The sequence below is a fragment of the Octodon degus genome, unplaced genomic scaffold (genome assembly GCF_000260255.1).
Source record: "Octodon degus isolate 3935 unplaced genomic scaffold, OctDeg1.0 scaffold00022, whole genome shotgun sequence".
In the NCBI taxonomy this organism is placed as follows: Eukaryota; Metazoa; Chordata; class Mammalia; order Rodentia; family Octodontidae; genus Octodon; species Octodon degus.
The window spans coordinates 10,156,121-10,170,030 of record NW_004524598.1 but is presented as its reverse complement, the minus strand read 5'-3'; the positions used below and the strand labels follow the sequence as shown (position 1 = coordinate 10,170,030).

The 13,910-nt window shown below is 38.0% G+C and overlaps 1 pseudogene; it reads right to left on the bottom strand.

Annotated features, from left to right (window-relative positions):
- Window positions 1-12,182: 12,182 nt before the first annotated feature.
- On the bottom strand, window positions 12,183-12,504 carry LOC105741782 (annotated as a pseudogene).
- Window positions 12,505-13,910: the final 1,406 nt, after the last annotated feature.

Below are 13,910 nucleotides of genomic sequence, written 5' to 3'. Positions count from 1 at the left end.
ATTCTTCTTTTAAAAATATTTTTGATCCAGGTACGGGTGAATTCACAGCTGAATTCTACAAGACATTTACAGAAGATGTAGTCCCTATACTCCACAAACTCTTCCATGAAATTGAAAGGAAGCAATCCTCCCAAAATCATTCCTGGAGGGGCTAGTGAGATGGCTCAGTGGTCTAAAGCACCTACTTAGAACAAGCTAAGCAAAACACAGAGACCACGGTTCAATCCCCCAGCACCACATACCAGCCAGCCCCGCCCCCTGGTGGGCTGAGCTGGCCACACACACACACACATAAATAAATTTTAAAAAAAATTTTAAAAAAAATCATTCCTGGAGGCAAGTATTATACTGATACCAAAACCAGGGAAACACGCAACTAAGAAAGAGAACTGCAGGCCGATCTCACTCATGAACATAGATGCCAAAATCCTCAATAAAATACTAGCAAATAGAATACAGCAAATCATCAAGAAGATCATACATCATGACCAGGTAGGATTCATCCCAGGGATGCAAGGATGTTTCTTGATATCTAGATAGATAGATAGATAGATAGATAGATAGATAGATAGATAGATATACCGATGTACAAAGGGTGACTGAAACATACGGAAAATGTTTAAATTAAATGAAAATTCACTACAGTAAAATACAAATTGCCAAAATGATGGGATAGGTGTGTTTGAACTGATGGAGAGTATTCTGAATATTTTGATGGGGATTAATACCTTTTCTGATCATACCTTGTCGATTAGTCATTTATGGAAATTTCTGTCAAATAAAACATTGTGCTGTGTTCTCATCCTTCTTATTGACCAAGGCTGACACAGTGTGGCTTTTGGCTCTTCTCCAAAGTCAAAATTATTTGGTTCAGGATATGAGGTGTTCACAACAACACAACTAAAGACTCTCCCAAATGAGGACTTCCAGATGTGCTTCAGAAAGCAGCCAGAGCAATGATAGACATGCGCTCAAAGTGAGGGGTGAATATATTGGAGGAGGAGGAGGAGGAGGAGGAGGAGGAGGAGGAGGAGGAATAATTACAGTGTTTCCTTTGCTATAATTACATTTCTTTAAGTTTAAAAATTCACTGTATTTTTTTGGTCACGCCTCCTGTAAAGTGTGCCTCAAAATGCAGACATCAAGAAAAGAAAAACTTGTATAAATAATTTAATATCAAATCTATTGAGACATTGTGAGTTTCATGCAAGTTACCTTTGGTCTCTATAATTATAAGAGGCCCTCAAAGTAGTGGGCAGTGGCTTCCAGACATTTCCTAACACAAGAGACTGCTGAAGTGTGCATGTATGCACCATCTGATGGTCTTTCATTCTCTCTCTCATATGTATCTGTATGTGCAGTAAACAAACACATGTTTATGCAATAAACAAATAAATGTGTGATAAATATATGCATATATACATGTTCTTGTTAGTTTTGAGTAGTCCTTAATATTTTGTTTGGATAAAAAACTAACTTCTTGCCTTAAATTAATCTATGAATCTACAAATCATCCTTTTTGACAAACATTACACATTTCTTTTTCTTTCTTTCTTTTTTTTTACATTACACATTTCTTAAACTAGACTAAATCTGGGGCAAAAGGCAAGACTTTCTATGCCAGTTATACTTACTAGTATTTACCAGGGCTGACACAGTGTGACTTCTGACTCCTTCCCAGTCAAAATGACCACAAAGGATAAATGTTTTTATTTGATTCAGGATATTTAGATTTTCGTGACAACGTAACTAAGGACAGGTGAGGACCCCCTTAACTAGTAAGATCTAGCTAATTAGTACATATTAAATAATATTACATATTATTATTACATATTTAATATGATTATATATTAATATAAAATGTGTCTAAAGGTTGTGACTTCACGGATAACTTTCAGATTTTCACCGTTTATTGTGATTAATTTCTAGGGCTGGCCAAATAGCTCCACGGATTAAAGTACCTGCAAGCAGGCCGGGGAGATGGCTCAGTAAGATAAGCGCTTGACTGGCAAACACAAGGATCTGAGTTCAATCTCCAGTTCTGCAAAAAAGAAAAAAGAAAAAAAAATAAAGTACCTGCAAGCAGGCATGGGGGCTGGAGGTTCGATCCCTGGGCCTGCCATGCCAGCCCCAACCCTGGGGCACACTGAGATGGCAACTGAGACTGGGCATGGTGGCCCTTGCCTGTAATCCCAGCTCTTGGGTGGCTGTAAACAGGTGGATCACTACGAGTCTAAACTAGTAGTGATACCCTGAACACCCTGTGGACTCTTCCCTAAAATACAAAAAAAAAACCCAAAAATTTATGATTAATTCCAGAATATCAGTTTTTTTCCTGGAAATGCTATACTTTTAATGCAGTTTTTTTTAGCAGAATATATTTATTGAAAGAAAGCTCCTGTCCCAAGAGAGGGACAGGAGGGGGGCCCGAGTAGTCAAGTGCTTTGTGACTCATTTTATCAAATGTTACAAACAAAATAATAGGATGCATGTTCCACTGTTACCACCACCTCCTTCTTACCTTGTCTTTGATTCTACCAAAAGGATTTTTTCAAGAACACTTAAAGAAATAATAACAAAATCATGGCAAGGTCAAATATAGTAGCGCATGGATGATAGCCCAGCTACTCAGTCAGCTGAGGCAGTAGGAGTACAAGTTCAAAGCCATCCTGAGCAACTTAGTGAGACCGTGTCTCAGATAAATAAGAGCTGAGAATGTACCTTAGTGGTACAGTGCTTGCTTAGCATGTGCAAGTCCCTGGGTTCAAACCCCAGTATTGCCAGAAAAAGAAAGAAGAAAGAAAGAAAGAAAGAAGAAAGAAACAAAGAAAGAAAGAAAGAAAGAAAGAAAGAAAGAAAGAAAGAAAGAAAGAAAGAAAGAGAAAGAAAGAGCACTGATATAATGAATGATATCATAACTAGATTCCTAGTTTGCTTCTCTTGCAAACAAACATTACAATTATGATTATGAATATTAATGTGGCAGGTCAGTGCGTGCCTCTTGATCAATTGGGAAATTGTTTGCTCACTGATAGGAAACAAATTGGGATTCAGAAGTCCCCAGTTATATTAAAGAATTTACACAACTGAGTCCATGACCTCTTTGTGCATCTGAGTAGCCTCAGTTTTCAAAGATAATAGTTACCTCATCTCGTAATTCAGATAGTGAAAATAATGAACTACATTCTCAGGTCCATAGAGAGCTTTGGTCCTCCCACAAGCCTGTGTAAACTGAGAAGTCATTAACAGAAACTACAAAACAGCCCCTTGCTCTGGTCTCTCACTCTCCTACCCTTTCCATGAAACCCTCTATGGTGTATTGAAAGCACCAGGGAAGGTGTCTGGAGTTAATGACTTTGCACATCATCAGCTCCTGTTGAATGACTCTTGCAGGGGATGGAAAACTAAAGAAGGACCAACTGATCTGCTTCTTCCTCAGGTCTAGCAGACTTGGATACTCTTTCAAGGTCAAGGAGAGAACTGAAGTGGGCAGAGAATTTCTGCAAAACACTTCAAAGCCTGCTGCAGTGGAAAAGGACATGCTTTCATAACAGTGCATTTGGTATTGTGAGCACCTCTGCAAAGTTTCTTGACAGAAATTATGACTTTAATTGCCAGATCTCGGATAAATAGTCAAGAAATGATTTTAAAAAAGGGAGAAATAAGGAGAAAACATATTTAGTCACTGCTGGCAAGTTTCCTCATATATATGAGGAAATATGTCGGTATGAAATTATATATATATATATATATATATATAAATTATATATATATATAATTTAGTTATATATATAATTTGGTTTTAAAGGGTATCAATTCTTAGCTTAATGATCTTGCTTGCATTTCTGTATATAATTTATAATCCAAAATGATAGGGGCCAGGGAGATAACAATAGAGTAAGTGCTTGCCTGGCAAGCATAAGGGCCTGAGTTCAACCCCCGGTTTTGAAAAAAAAAAAGTGTTATTCCAAGGGCTGGCCAAATAGCTCAGCAGATTAAAGTGCCTGCAAGCAGGAGCAGGGGCTGAGGGTTTGATCCCTGGGCCTGCCATGCCAGGCCTGTCCCCGGGGTACAATGAGACAGCGATTGAGACTGGGTGTGGTGGTGCGAGCCTATAATCCCAGCTCTTGGGAAGCTGTAAACAGGCAAATCACTATGAGTCCGATCTAGTAGTCAGACCCTGAACATCCTGTAGACCCTTCCCTAAAATACACAAAAAATAAATAAATAAAAAACAAACAAACAAACAAACAAACAAAAAAACAACCAAAATACCATTCAAAGTTCTTCTACACAACCCCAGGATTTTCTCAGAAGGGGAGGATAAATGAAAGATCTTCATAGCATGGTGGAAAGCAGTAGAAAGCAAAAGACCCGATGTGCCTTCTTCCACTTGGCTATCTGAATGGCAGTGGGAAAGTCACAGTGATCTCTTAAGACCTTAGATGATTACTCTGAAAAATAAGTAGCTCATTAAACTCATCTAAATAAAAAATGTTTGTTAAGCACTCACTAGATTGAGACACTGCACTGGCTCTCAGAATAAAAAGTCAAAGAGCAGACAGTCATACAGAAGGGGACAGCAGTCTAATCAAACACAAAAAAGCACAGATGCTATCACTGAAAATTCTGTGAGGGTCAGGAAAGCCTCAGGGGCACATCTGTTGGAGGAAGTACAACCTTTCGGTTTGGTGAGTCAAAGTCAAAGCTTTAGTCAAATAAGATTTTCCAGGAGGATTACTGTAGAACAGTGAGTAGGGGAGACGCTAAAGGACTTTCCAGGCATACAAAGCAGCCAGAGAGGAAACAGGCAGGTATGAAACATCTGGCCTGAGAGAAAAACTATAGGGGTTCATTGTGGATAAAGTTAGAAGCCAGATGGTGTAGTACACTAAGGAGCTTGGCAGGGGCCATTATCTCTAGTCATAACCTTTGGTCTACATCTATAGCCATTTTTTCTATTTTAAAGAGAATAAAAAATAATAATAAAAACATTAAAATTTTTTTCACCAGACAAAATGATAGGAATTCAACAATAGCTGTGACACTGCAGATTGTTGTCTTCAGATTATTTGTTCATCAAGCACAACAATTTAACATTTGATGTGATCCCTCTAGCAAAATGAATCATGAATGACACTCACAGGGAGAATTTAAAAGGGTATGATCTTGTTTCATTCATAAATCCTGCTAAGAAAGACATTTACTGCCGAAAGCAAATGGGAAATACTATCTTCCATTTAATGCCATCCTTCAAAACCTATGTAAGTGGGCCAAGTTGAGACACTTAATCCAAGAATGGTTAATCTTGGATCTGAGTGAAAATATTTAAGGATAATCTATATTCAGAGTCCACTTTGGCAAAACTCAGGAAACACTATTGTAAGAATCAGTAAAGATGTAGAGAGAGGAGAGCCCTCAAGTGCCACAGGTAGAAAAGTAAATCAGTAAGCCATTCTGGGAAGTAACTCAGCAACATTCAGTACAATTACTTATGCACATAGCCAACAATCCCATCTGCATGTACCTAATGTAGAAGATGAATGTCACTGATCCATAGATGAACAAGGTTATCTGTTGGAGCATTATTTTAGAAACAGGGAGTTGGAAGCATCCCAGATATCTCTCATGGTGAGAATGGATGAGTGAAATATGATACACGCATACACTGGGAGCCTGCAGCAGGCAGAACTAGAGGTATGCAGAGAAACATGAATTTTAAAATTGGTACTGAGTGAAAAAAATAAAATATCATGGATAGAGATCGCCAATGGAGACATACAAAAAGCACTGTATATTCTTAAGACTCATACCATTCAAAGACATAAATTTCACATGTTGAAGTCAATGTTTCATGGAAACAGGAATGAAAATGAAATAGAAAAGATTTAAACGATAATTTGGCCTTGTAGAAGCAAATTATGCTGCGTCTGAGTATGATTAACTCAACTCTCCACAGTTAAAGTTGGGAAAGAAAATTAAAATATGAGTTTAAAGTGTCATATTCTTTCTTGATAAAAAGGTACAAATCTTGCATGTCTGGGTTAGGAGTGTATTTAAGTCACATTTATGATGGGACATTAGGATGAAAATCTGAAAATTGCAAACTTTGGCACTGGACAACAGAACCATCTCAAACACAGAGCAGACTTCCAGCTCCCCTGCCTGAGCTCCCATCCTGCTGTAGTTTCTGTTCCTGGAGTATTTTGTGAACTTTTCTGTTCTTGCTCTGGAAAGAGCAAAACTAAAATAAAAATGGAGAGGAACTGGCCCCACCCTGGGACAGCTGTCAGGATATTGCTCTAACTATTCAAGAGAGAAATGCTGAAAAGCCAGTGGAAAGGGTCAGTACTAAGAAAAAAGATCAGCAGATAAGGGAAGATTGTTAAAGTCCTGCGGGAATGGGTGAAATCATGGTTAGCGATGTAGTGAAAATAAGACAGCAGCCTTTTAAGGATTGTGTAATGAGGGAAGAATCAACAAAATGGGTCAAAAAGGAACCGCTGGAGGGGGAGAAGAAACAAGGGGGAAAGCCATTATGAAAACAAAAAAGAGAAAAGAAGTGGCAAATTTAATTTGCTGCTGAGTGTCCACCTAAGTTGAAAAGTGGAAAGGTTCCATTAAGCTTCCACCTGTGAGGTCATAGTGATCTCTTCATGAGCACTTTTTGTGATGTCGTGACAGGAGGAATCAGTCCCAGTAGTAAATTAGATGAGGAGCCACTTCCACCCAGACCTCTACTGAAGCAGGTTTACACCATTCTGGCAAGCAAGGTCCAGCTTTCTTATGACCATATAAGGGGAGAAAAATAACTCATTCAATAAAGAAGTGAGATTAAATTAAACCAATTTGTGAAACTTACAATTAGAAATGAGGTCAGAATTATTTTGCACATAAGGTGAAGTTCTGAAAGACATAAATGTAGATGGTCCTTCCTAGGAGTTGACTAGGAAAGTTACACTTCAACTTTTGAATCTCTTCTGATTCTAAAAGTCAATAGCTAACAAACTATATTTCATCAATATGAGAATGACATTCAACATTTTACAGAATGAAAACAATATACACTTTGCAGATGAAGAAATATAAATGGCAAGTAAATATATGAAAAATATTCATCGTTGGTCATTCAAGAAATGCAAATTTTTAAAAAAAAATTTAAGAAATGCAAATTAAAACAACACTGAGATTCCATCTCACCCCAGAAAGAATAGCTAACATCAAGAAGTCAGTCAATAACAAATGCCAGATAGGTTGTGGGGGAAAAGGAACCCTTTGCTGTTGGTGGGAGTGCAGACTGGTGCAACCACTATGGAAATCAGTGTGGAGATTTCTTAAAAAGCTAGGATTGGAGATCCCATTCAAGCCAGCATTTCCCCTCCTGGGTATTTTTCCAGAAGAATGGAAAACATCATACCACACTGATATTTGTACACCCATGTTTATATAGCAGCACAATTTGTCGTAGCTAAATCCTGGAAACAAACATAGATGCCCATCAACTGAGGAATGGATAAAGGAGATGTAATATGTTTACACAATGGAGTACTATTCAGCCATAAAACAGGATAATTTGAGAGTTGTTGGTAAATGCATATAACTAGAGACCACACTGTTAAGTGAAATAAATCAGACCCACATGTGCAAACATCATATTGTCTGTGTAGTGTAAGAACCTGAAAGAGAAAATGGAATCTGAAGGATACAACAGATACTGGGGAAAGGGAATTAACTTATTCAAAAGAAAAGAGTTACTGAGTTGAGATGGACAGGAGGGGGAGTGAGGGGAAGGGATATACTATGTATGTAAGCAGGATGGTTTGGACAACTGTACTGTGCATTTCTGCTGGTTAATATAGAAAGGAACAGATAATATTTGATATGTCTTGTCTCTTTTAAAATTGTTTCTCCTTTTTTTCTTAGTCTCTCGTATGTTTCTTTCTTTTTCTTTCTTCTTCCAAGTTCGCATGCATATGTCTGATAATAATGAATAACTGGTTGAAAGACAAAACTGTGCATTACAACAAACACTGTGAAATTCATTTATTTTTAAAATTTATCTATTTGTATTTATTTTTTGCAGTAGCAGTCGTCAAACTCAGAACCTTGTGTTTGCCAGGCAAGCACTTATTCCACTGAGCTATTTCCTGGCCCCTATGTGAAATTCTTATTACTTTTTTATTTTTTTATTTTTAGGGAAGGGTCTACAGGGTGTTCAGGGTCTCACTACCAGATCGGACTCGTAGTGATCCGCCTGTTTACAGCCTCCTAAGAGCTGGGATTAGAGGCACATGCCACGATGCCCAGTCTTATTTGCGGTCTCAACATGCCCCGGGGGCAGGGCCGGCATGGCAAGCCTGGGAATTGAACCCCCAGCCCCTGCGCCTGCTTACAGGTGCTTTAATCCACTGAGCTATTTGACCGGCCCTTTGCTATTTGGCCAACTCTCTAAATTCATATTACTTTGTTAAATGAAATTCTGTATCACTTGTAATTTTCTCTGTTTTAATACTATCTTGTACTCTCTTTTTAAAAAATTATAAAAGTAACTTTCTTTTTAAAAATAAAAAATTTAAAAAAAACAAAAACCAATAACTTACTTTTTTATGTATTTGGTACAGGGTCTCACTAAGGAACTTCGACTCATAGTGATCCTCCTGTTTTCAGCCTCCCCTGCACTGGGATTACAGGTGTGTGCTCCCACACCTAGACTCGGTGGCCAGCTCAACACACCTGGAGGTGGAGCTAGGGAGGCATGTGGTGCCAGCCATCAAACCCTCATCCCTGCACTTGCCTAAGCAGAATAATTTACTTTTTTATTGCAGGATGCTTATTGTAAAACTTCCGTGTGCTCAGTGAAAGTATAATCAATGCAGAAACACAAAAAGTAAGAATGTAGTCCTCACCTTTCCACTTTCTTCACTCTCTCAGGCCCCAGAGAGACCATATATTCTGGGTGCATACAAACACACACACACACACACACACACACACACACACACACACACACACATTCATCTACTTTTAATGAACTGAAATGTCTATTTTAAAACTACATGATGCATAAGCTTAAGAAATATTGACAATATTGGGCCAGCCAAATAGCTCAGCAATTAAAGTGCCTGCTTAGGCAGATGCAGAGGCTGAAGTTCAATCCCCAGCATGCTGTGCCGGCCCTGCCTCTGGGGCACACTGAGGAGGTGATTGAGATTGGCCATGGTGCCATGCGCCTACAATCCTAGCTCTTCAGGAGGCTGAACACAGGCAGATCACTATGTGTCTGATCTACTTAGTAAGACCCTGTAGACCCATACCAAAAAATACAAAAAAAAGAAATATTAACAGCATTAAATAATCATCACAATAGGATACTTGCTGATTAAAATGGATATCAGTGCTGAACCCTGCGGCTGCATGGTGTGTAATATTTCCTTTAACCAGAGCAACCTTGCAGGCGCACCCAGGGCGGCATGTCCCCTGCAGCTGTCCTGTTGTACATGTACCTGCATGTACCACCTCCAACCTTTGCTTTATATGTAGTCCTCTAAGGCTTTGTATGAGCTTCATGTTTTGCTTTATGAAATTTCTTTTGTACATAAATTATTCAAAACAGTTTGGTTTCTTGCAAGTAAAAATAGAGATATTTTAAAAGAATTAACCAAAAAAAACAAAAACAAAAACAAAAGGAGCCGGGGAGATAGCTCAGTAAAATAAGAGCTTGCCTGGCAAATGCCAGGGCCTGATTCAATCCCAGGTTCTGCCAAAAAAGAAAAATAAATCAATAAAATAAAAAGAATTAAAAGCCGTGTCCTCATTTAATTAAACCAAAATTTAAAAACCAGCCAACTTTCATAACTTTATTTCCAAAAGGAAGTAACAAAATACTTGAGGTTAGTATTTTCTTTCTCATTTCCACACAAAGGATCAACATGGTAGCTGCTAATTGCCAGACCCCAAATAGAAACCGAGCGAAGAGTAGTACTATTTTAAAGAAAACAATTGCTTTCCTCCAGCTTTAAATTTTTATTTAAATACTTATTACCTTATTCTACATTTTTCTTTTATAATTTAAGAAGGAAAAGCAATCAAGAGGAAAATAAAGCAAGATCTTCATTTGCATATATTGGCTCTGGAGGAAAAATATATTCTTTTAAATTTTTTCTTGATTACATCAGCAAAAGGCATGCAGAACACAGTGTATTCAAATTAGTGCTTCAGGTCCTGATTACTTTTTAAGTCCCCATGAAATATTTAAAGAAGGAAAATTTCCAAATTCTCTCAACTATATAAACTGTGCATATGATAATGTTAAGAAAACAAACTTTTAAATTTTGTGCTTTAACATAATACATTGATAATTGCTATATATATGGGGAAAGGGGGAGGGAATATTCCAAATGTGGAAATACTTTTCATATGTTTATTATCTTTGGTTTGATATATAGTGCATTCTGGGGGCACCTAATTTCCATATAAAGTATAGCTGCTTTCAATTTCACTATGTCTCCTCTACAGTGGAAGCTATGATTTGTGTGCCCTAGGCTAGATCGGAGTAATGCATAATTTTCTTTAAGTCCCTTTCTGTCACACACAATCAGTGAGTGCCAGTACCGATTATAACATGGATGTTTAGAGAGACATTACTCAAAAGGGAAAAATATTTTTAAAAATTGCATCAAGAAAGATTAGCTAATCAAAGAAAAATGATCAGAAGGAACCTGATGGATCCTCTTGAATGATGTGCACTTGAACATTAAGGTACACGCACCTTGGTCTATTCAGGCAATTATAACAGCCTTTTCAAGGCGATTAGCTGAAAGGAGAATCTGCAGGGTCATATCACAGCATCTGTCATCATTTGGGCCTTGTGTAATGGTTACTGCACATTGGTAATCATATTCTTTGTAAAACTGAAGGTGATATGTACATGGTCCAGATGGATTCACATGAGGTTTGATTATGCGATAGCAGAGGACTCTACTTCCCAATACGTATTTCCTAAATGACATTGTCTCATGAGATTTGCTCCTTCAATTCCCTTTGAAAATGCATCCCTTTGAAGTAGATTAAAAAATCCTGTTGCTTGGAGGAAGTATGAAGTAATCACACAGTATCAGTCTATACTTTATCTGATTGCCATTTAATGAAAGGAACAGTAAAATAAGAATCAAGAAGCCTGAGCTCGAATTCTTGACTTGTAGCTATGTGCCTCTGACCAGATCACATTTCTCTTTGATAACATTACAAATACTGAAATCTGGTTTTCTTTCTAAAAAAAACTTTATTGAGATACATATACTTCAGTTCACAAGCAGGATTTGTTTTGGAAATAGACTCCTACTCTAAAGCACTTGGATATCAAAACAAACTTTCCCATAAGAAGTAATGGAAAATATGATGATTTTTTTCCTACAACCTGAAAATATTCATACAAAATGATTATAATAGTGTCATGCAATACAAAATCAGGAAGAAAATACAAAATATGAAGAACAATAAACAAATTAACCTGCACTTGCCTTTGAAAACTCTTCTGACTGATATGAGGAAGACAAAATGGTGCAGAGTGAGTTTAGCTATCACTAAAGGAATCACTATCTGTTGGCTCAATGGAATCTTTTTCTTTCCATGCAACTTTAACAGGGAACCTATCCAGTAACACTTGCTTTTGCTTCCTCTTGAGAATGTAACTGAAATGTGATATTCCATTGTAAATGATTCATTAGTCATATTGCTACAGCCTTATTCAGGTGGTGTTTCTCTGAAAAAAAAAAAATTGCACTGTTTCCCACATTCTACACTTCATAGTCTCATTTGAAATGAGGGATTCCTCTGTCTTTTTCTCCTCCTCTTTGCAGAGGTGCTGTCCTCCAGAATCTCCTCCTGTTGGGAAATGACAATGCACAAGCCTACAGTGAGAGATAGATGGGGGAGAGCTGTGATCGTGAGATGTTGGTGTTTGGCACCGTGCATTACTCATATTCAAGACTCTGCTCATTTGTCAAGTTAAAGTTTATTAGAAATGTTCCCTTGTCTTGCAAAACAAGTTATTTATAATCCAAGGTATTGAATGTTCTTCTGCATAATACCAACATGATTGTTGTGTATTCTACAACATATCCATTGTTAACTCTTTTTTTTTTTTTTTTTTTAACTTTCTGCAAAGCTTTATTCAGAGGGGCTCACTCTTTCTTGGCAGCTGCCTTCCTCATGGCATCCAGCACGTTGCTCAGCTCCTCACGCTTCCTCTTGGCATGGATGTGCATCCCCACCTTTTTCTTGATGAACTGGAGGGCGTGTTTGTCCTTGTAGACCTTTAGCAGCTCCATGGCACGCCGTTCGCTCATAGGGGGCAAAGCTGCACACCTTCCCAATTGTGTCCCGCATAAACTTGGTGTGTTTGATGAGACGTTGGCGATGGTAGCTGTGCCTCGGTTTGCTCACATTCTTAGTCACCTTGTGGCCCTTGTTGAGGCCCATGGTCATGGGATAGCGGAGGGCCATGGCTACTCTTCTTCAGTGGTTGTTGTGTTGGAAGGCATTGCTAATTCTTGATGGGGCTGGATTGATAGTCCAGCTGCATAAGTGTTTGCCTGGCAAGCACAAGGTCTTGAGTTTGATCACCTGCACCCCCAAAAAGAGAATTTATTATTAACTCTTTGGAATTTCTTCTTACATACTTTCTTTTCCATGCTCATATAATCTACAGTATGTCTTCATCCCCCCATAACTTGCTTTTAAAAAATTTAATACTATAATAGAGTCAGTGATTATTAATTACAAATACCAATGAAGGACACATGACCACTTATAGCAAAATGGATTGTAATCATCATGAATATTTCTTTCCTATTTTGTTACTATGATTGTACTTAGGCACACACATATTAAAGAAGCATTTTTATTTTCTTACTTTGCAACATAACATTGATTGACTTACTGTCAGTACTTATGTATTGTTAAATCCAAATTATAATATTTAAGTTATGGAATGTCAGGAGAAAAGTAAATATAACCCAATGAAAAATGTTGCTTTCTATTCTAGGAGGAAATGAGTACATTCCCTTTGTCTGCAGGATAGTTGTATCATGTTAGGTATAATTATGAACTTGCCATTTAAATATTAAGTATGGTTTAAGGAGATATACCTGTTTTCAATCAGAAAAGGGATGGATTGTGATCATTAATTGTGATATATCAACTTGTCTTGAGTAAGAATCACCTAATAGATTAGGAAAGTTTTTGGTATGTTTGTGGATGAATGATATGTAGTCCTGCAAACTGAGGTGGGGCACCACCTTCCCCAGATGTGGGCAGTGGCAATCACTGGCATATAGACTGTATGGAATTTAGAAGGAAAGAAGAATAAAGTGTTTCTTTTTTTGCAGGACTTCTAGTATTCACCATTGGCTCTGGACATTGGCCTCCTGTTTCTTTAGCCTCCACTGCAGACTCCACTGCAGACTCCACTGCAACAGGTACATCTCCTTCAAACACAGATCGTTAGGTCTTAAGATAGACTCATAACCTTTGACTGCTATTAAATTCTCTGGATGTTCAACATGTAGACAGCCTACTATAGATAGGGTTTGCAAGGAAAACAATACAGGACACATAATATATAGGATTATTTTATAGTCGTCCAAGGAGTCATATACAAAGGGAGTGCAGGAAATCTGTCCACACACTAAAACTCCAAAGTATCCAGCTAGGGAACCTGCATCCCATGGCCATGTCCTGAAAGAGTCCAGCTCAAGACCTAGAGCCCATGACAACGTCTCATACAAGTCTGTTTCATGGATGTGTTTTTGGGAAGGCCAAAAGGTCAGTCATGGAAGCTAGAAATTTTGTGCCAGCAGGGTGAAGGATCTGTGCCAGCAGGCTGAGGATCTGCACTGGAACCACGAAGC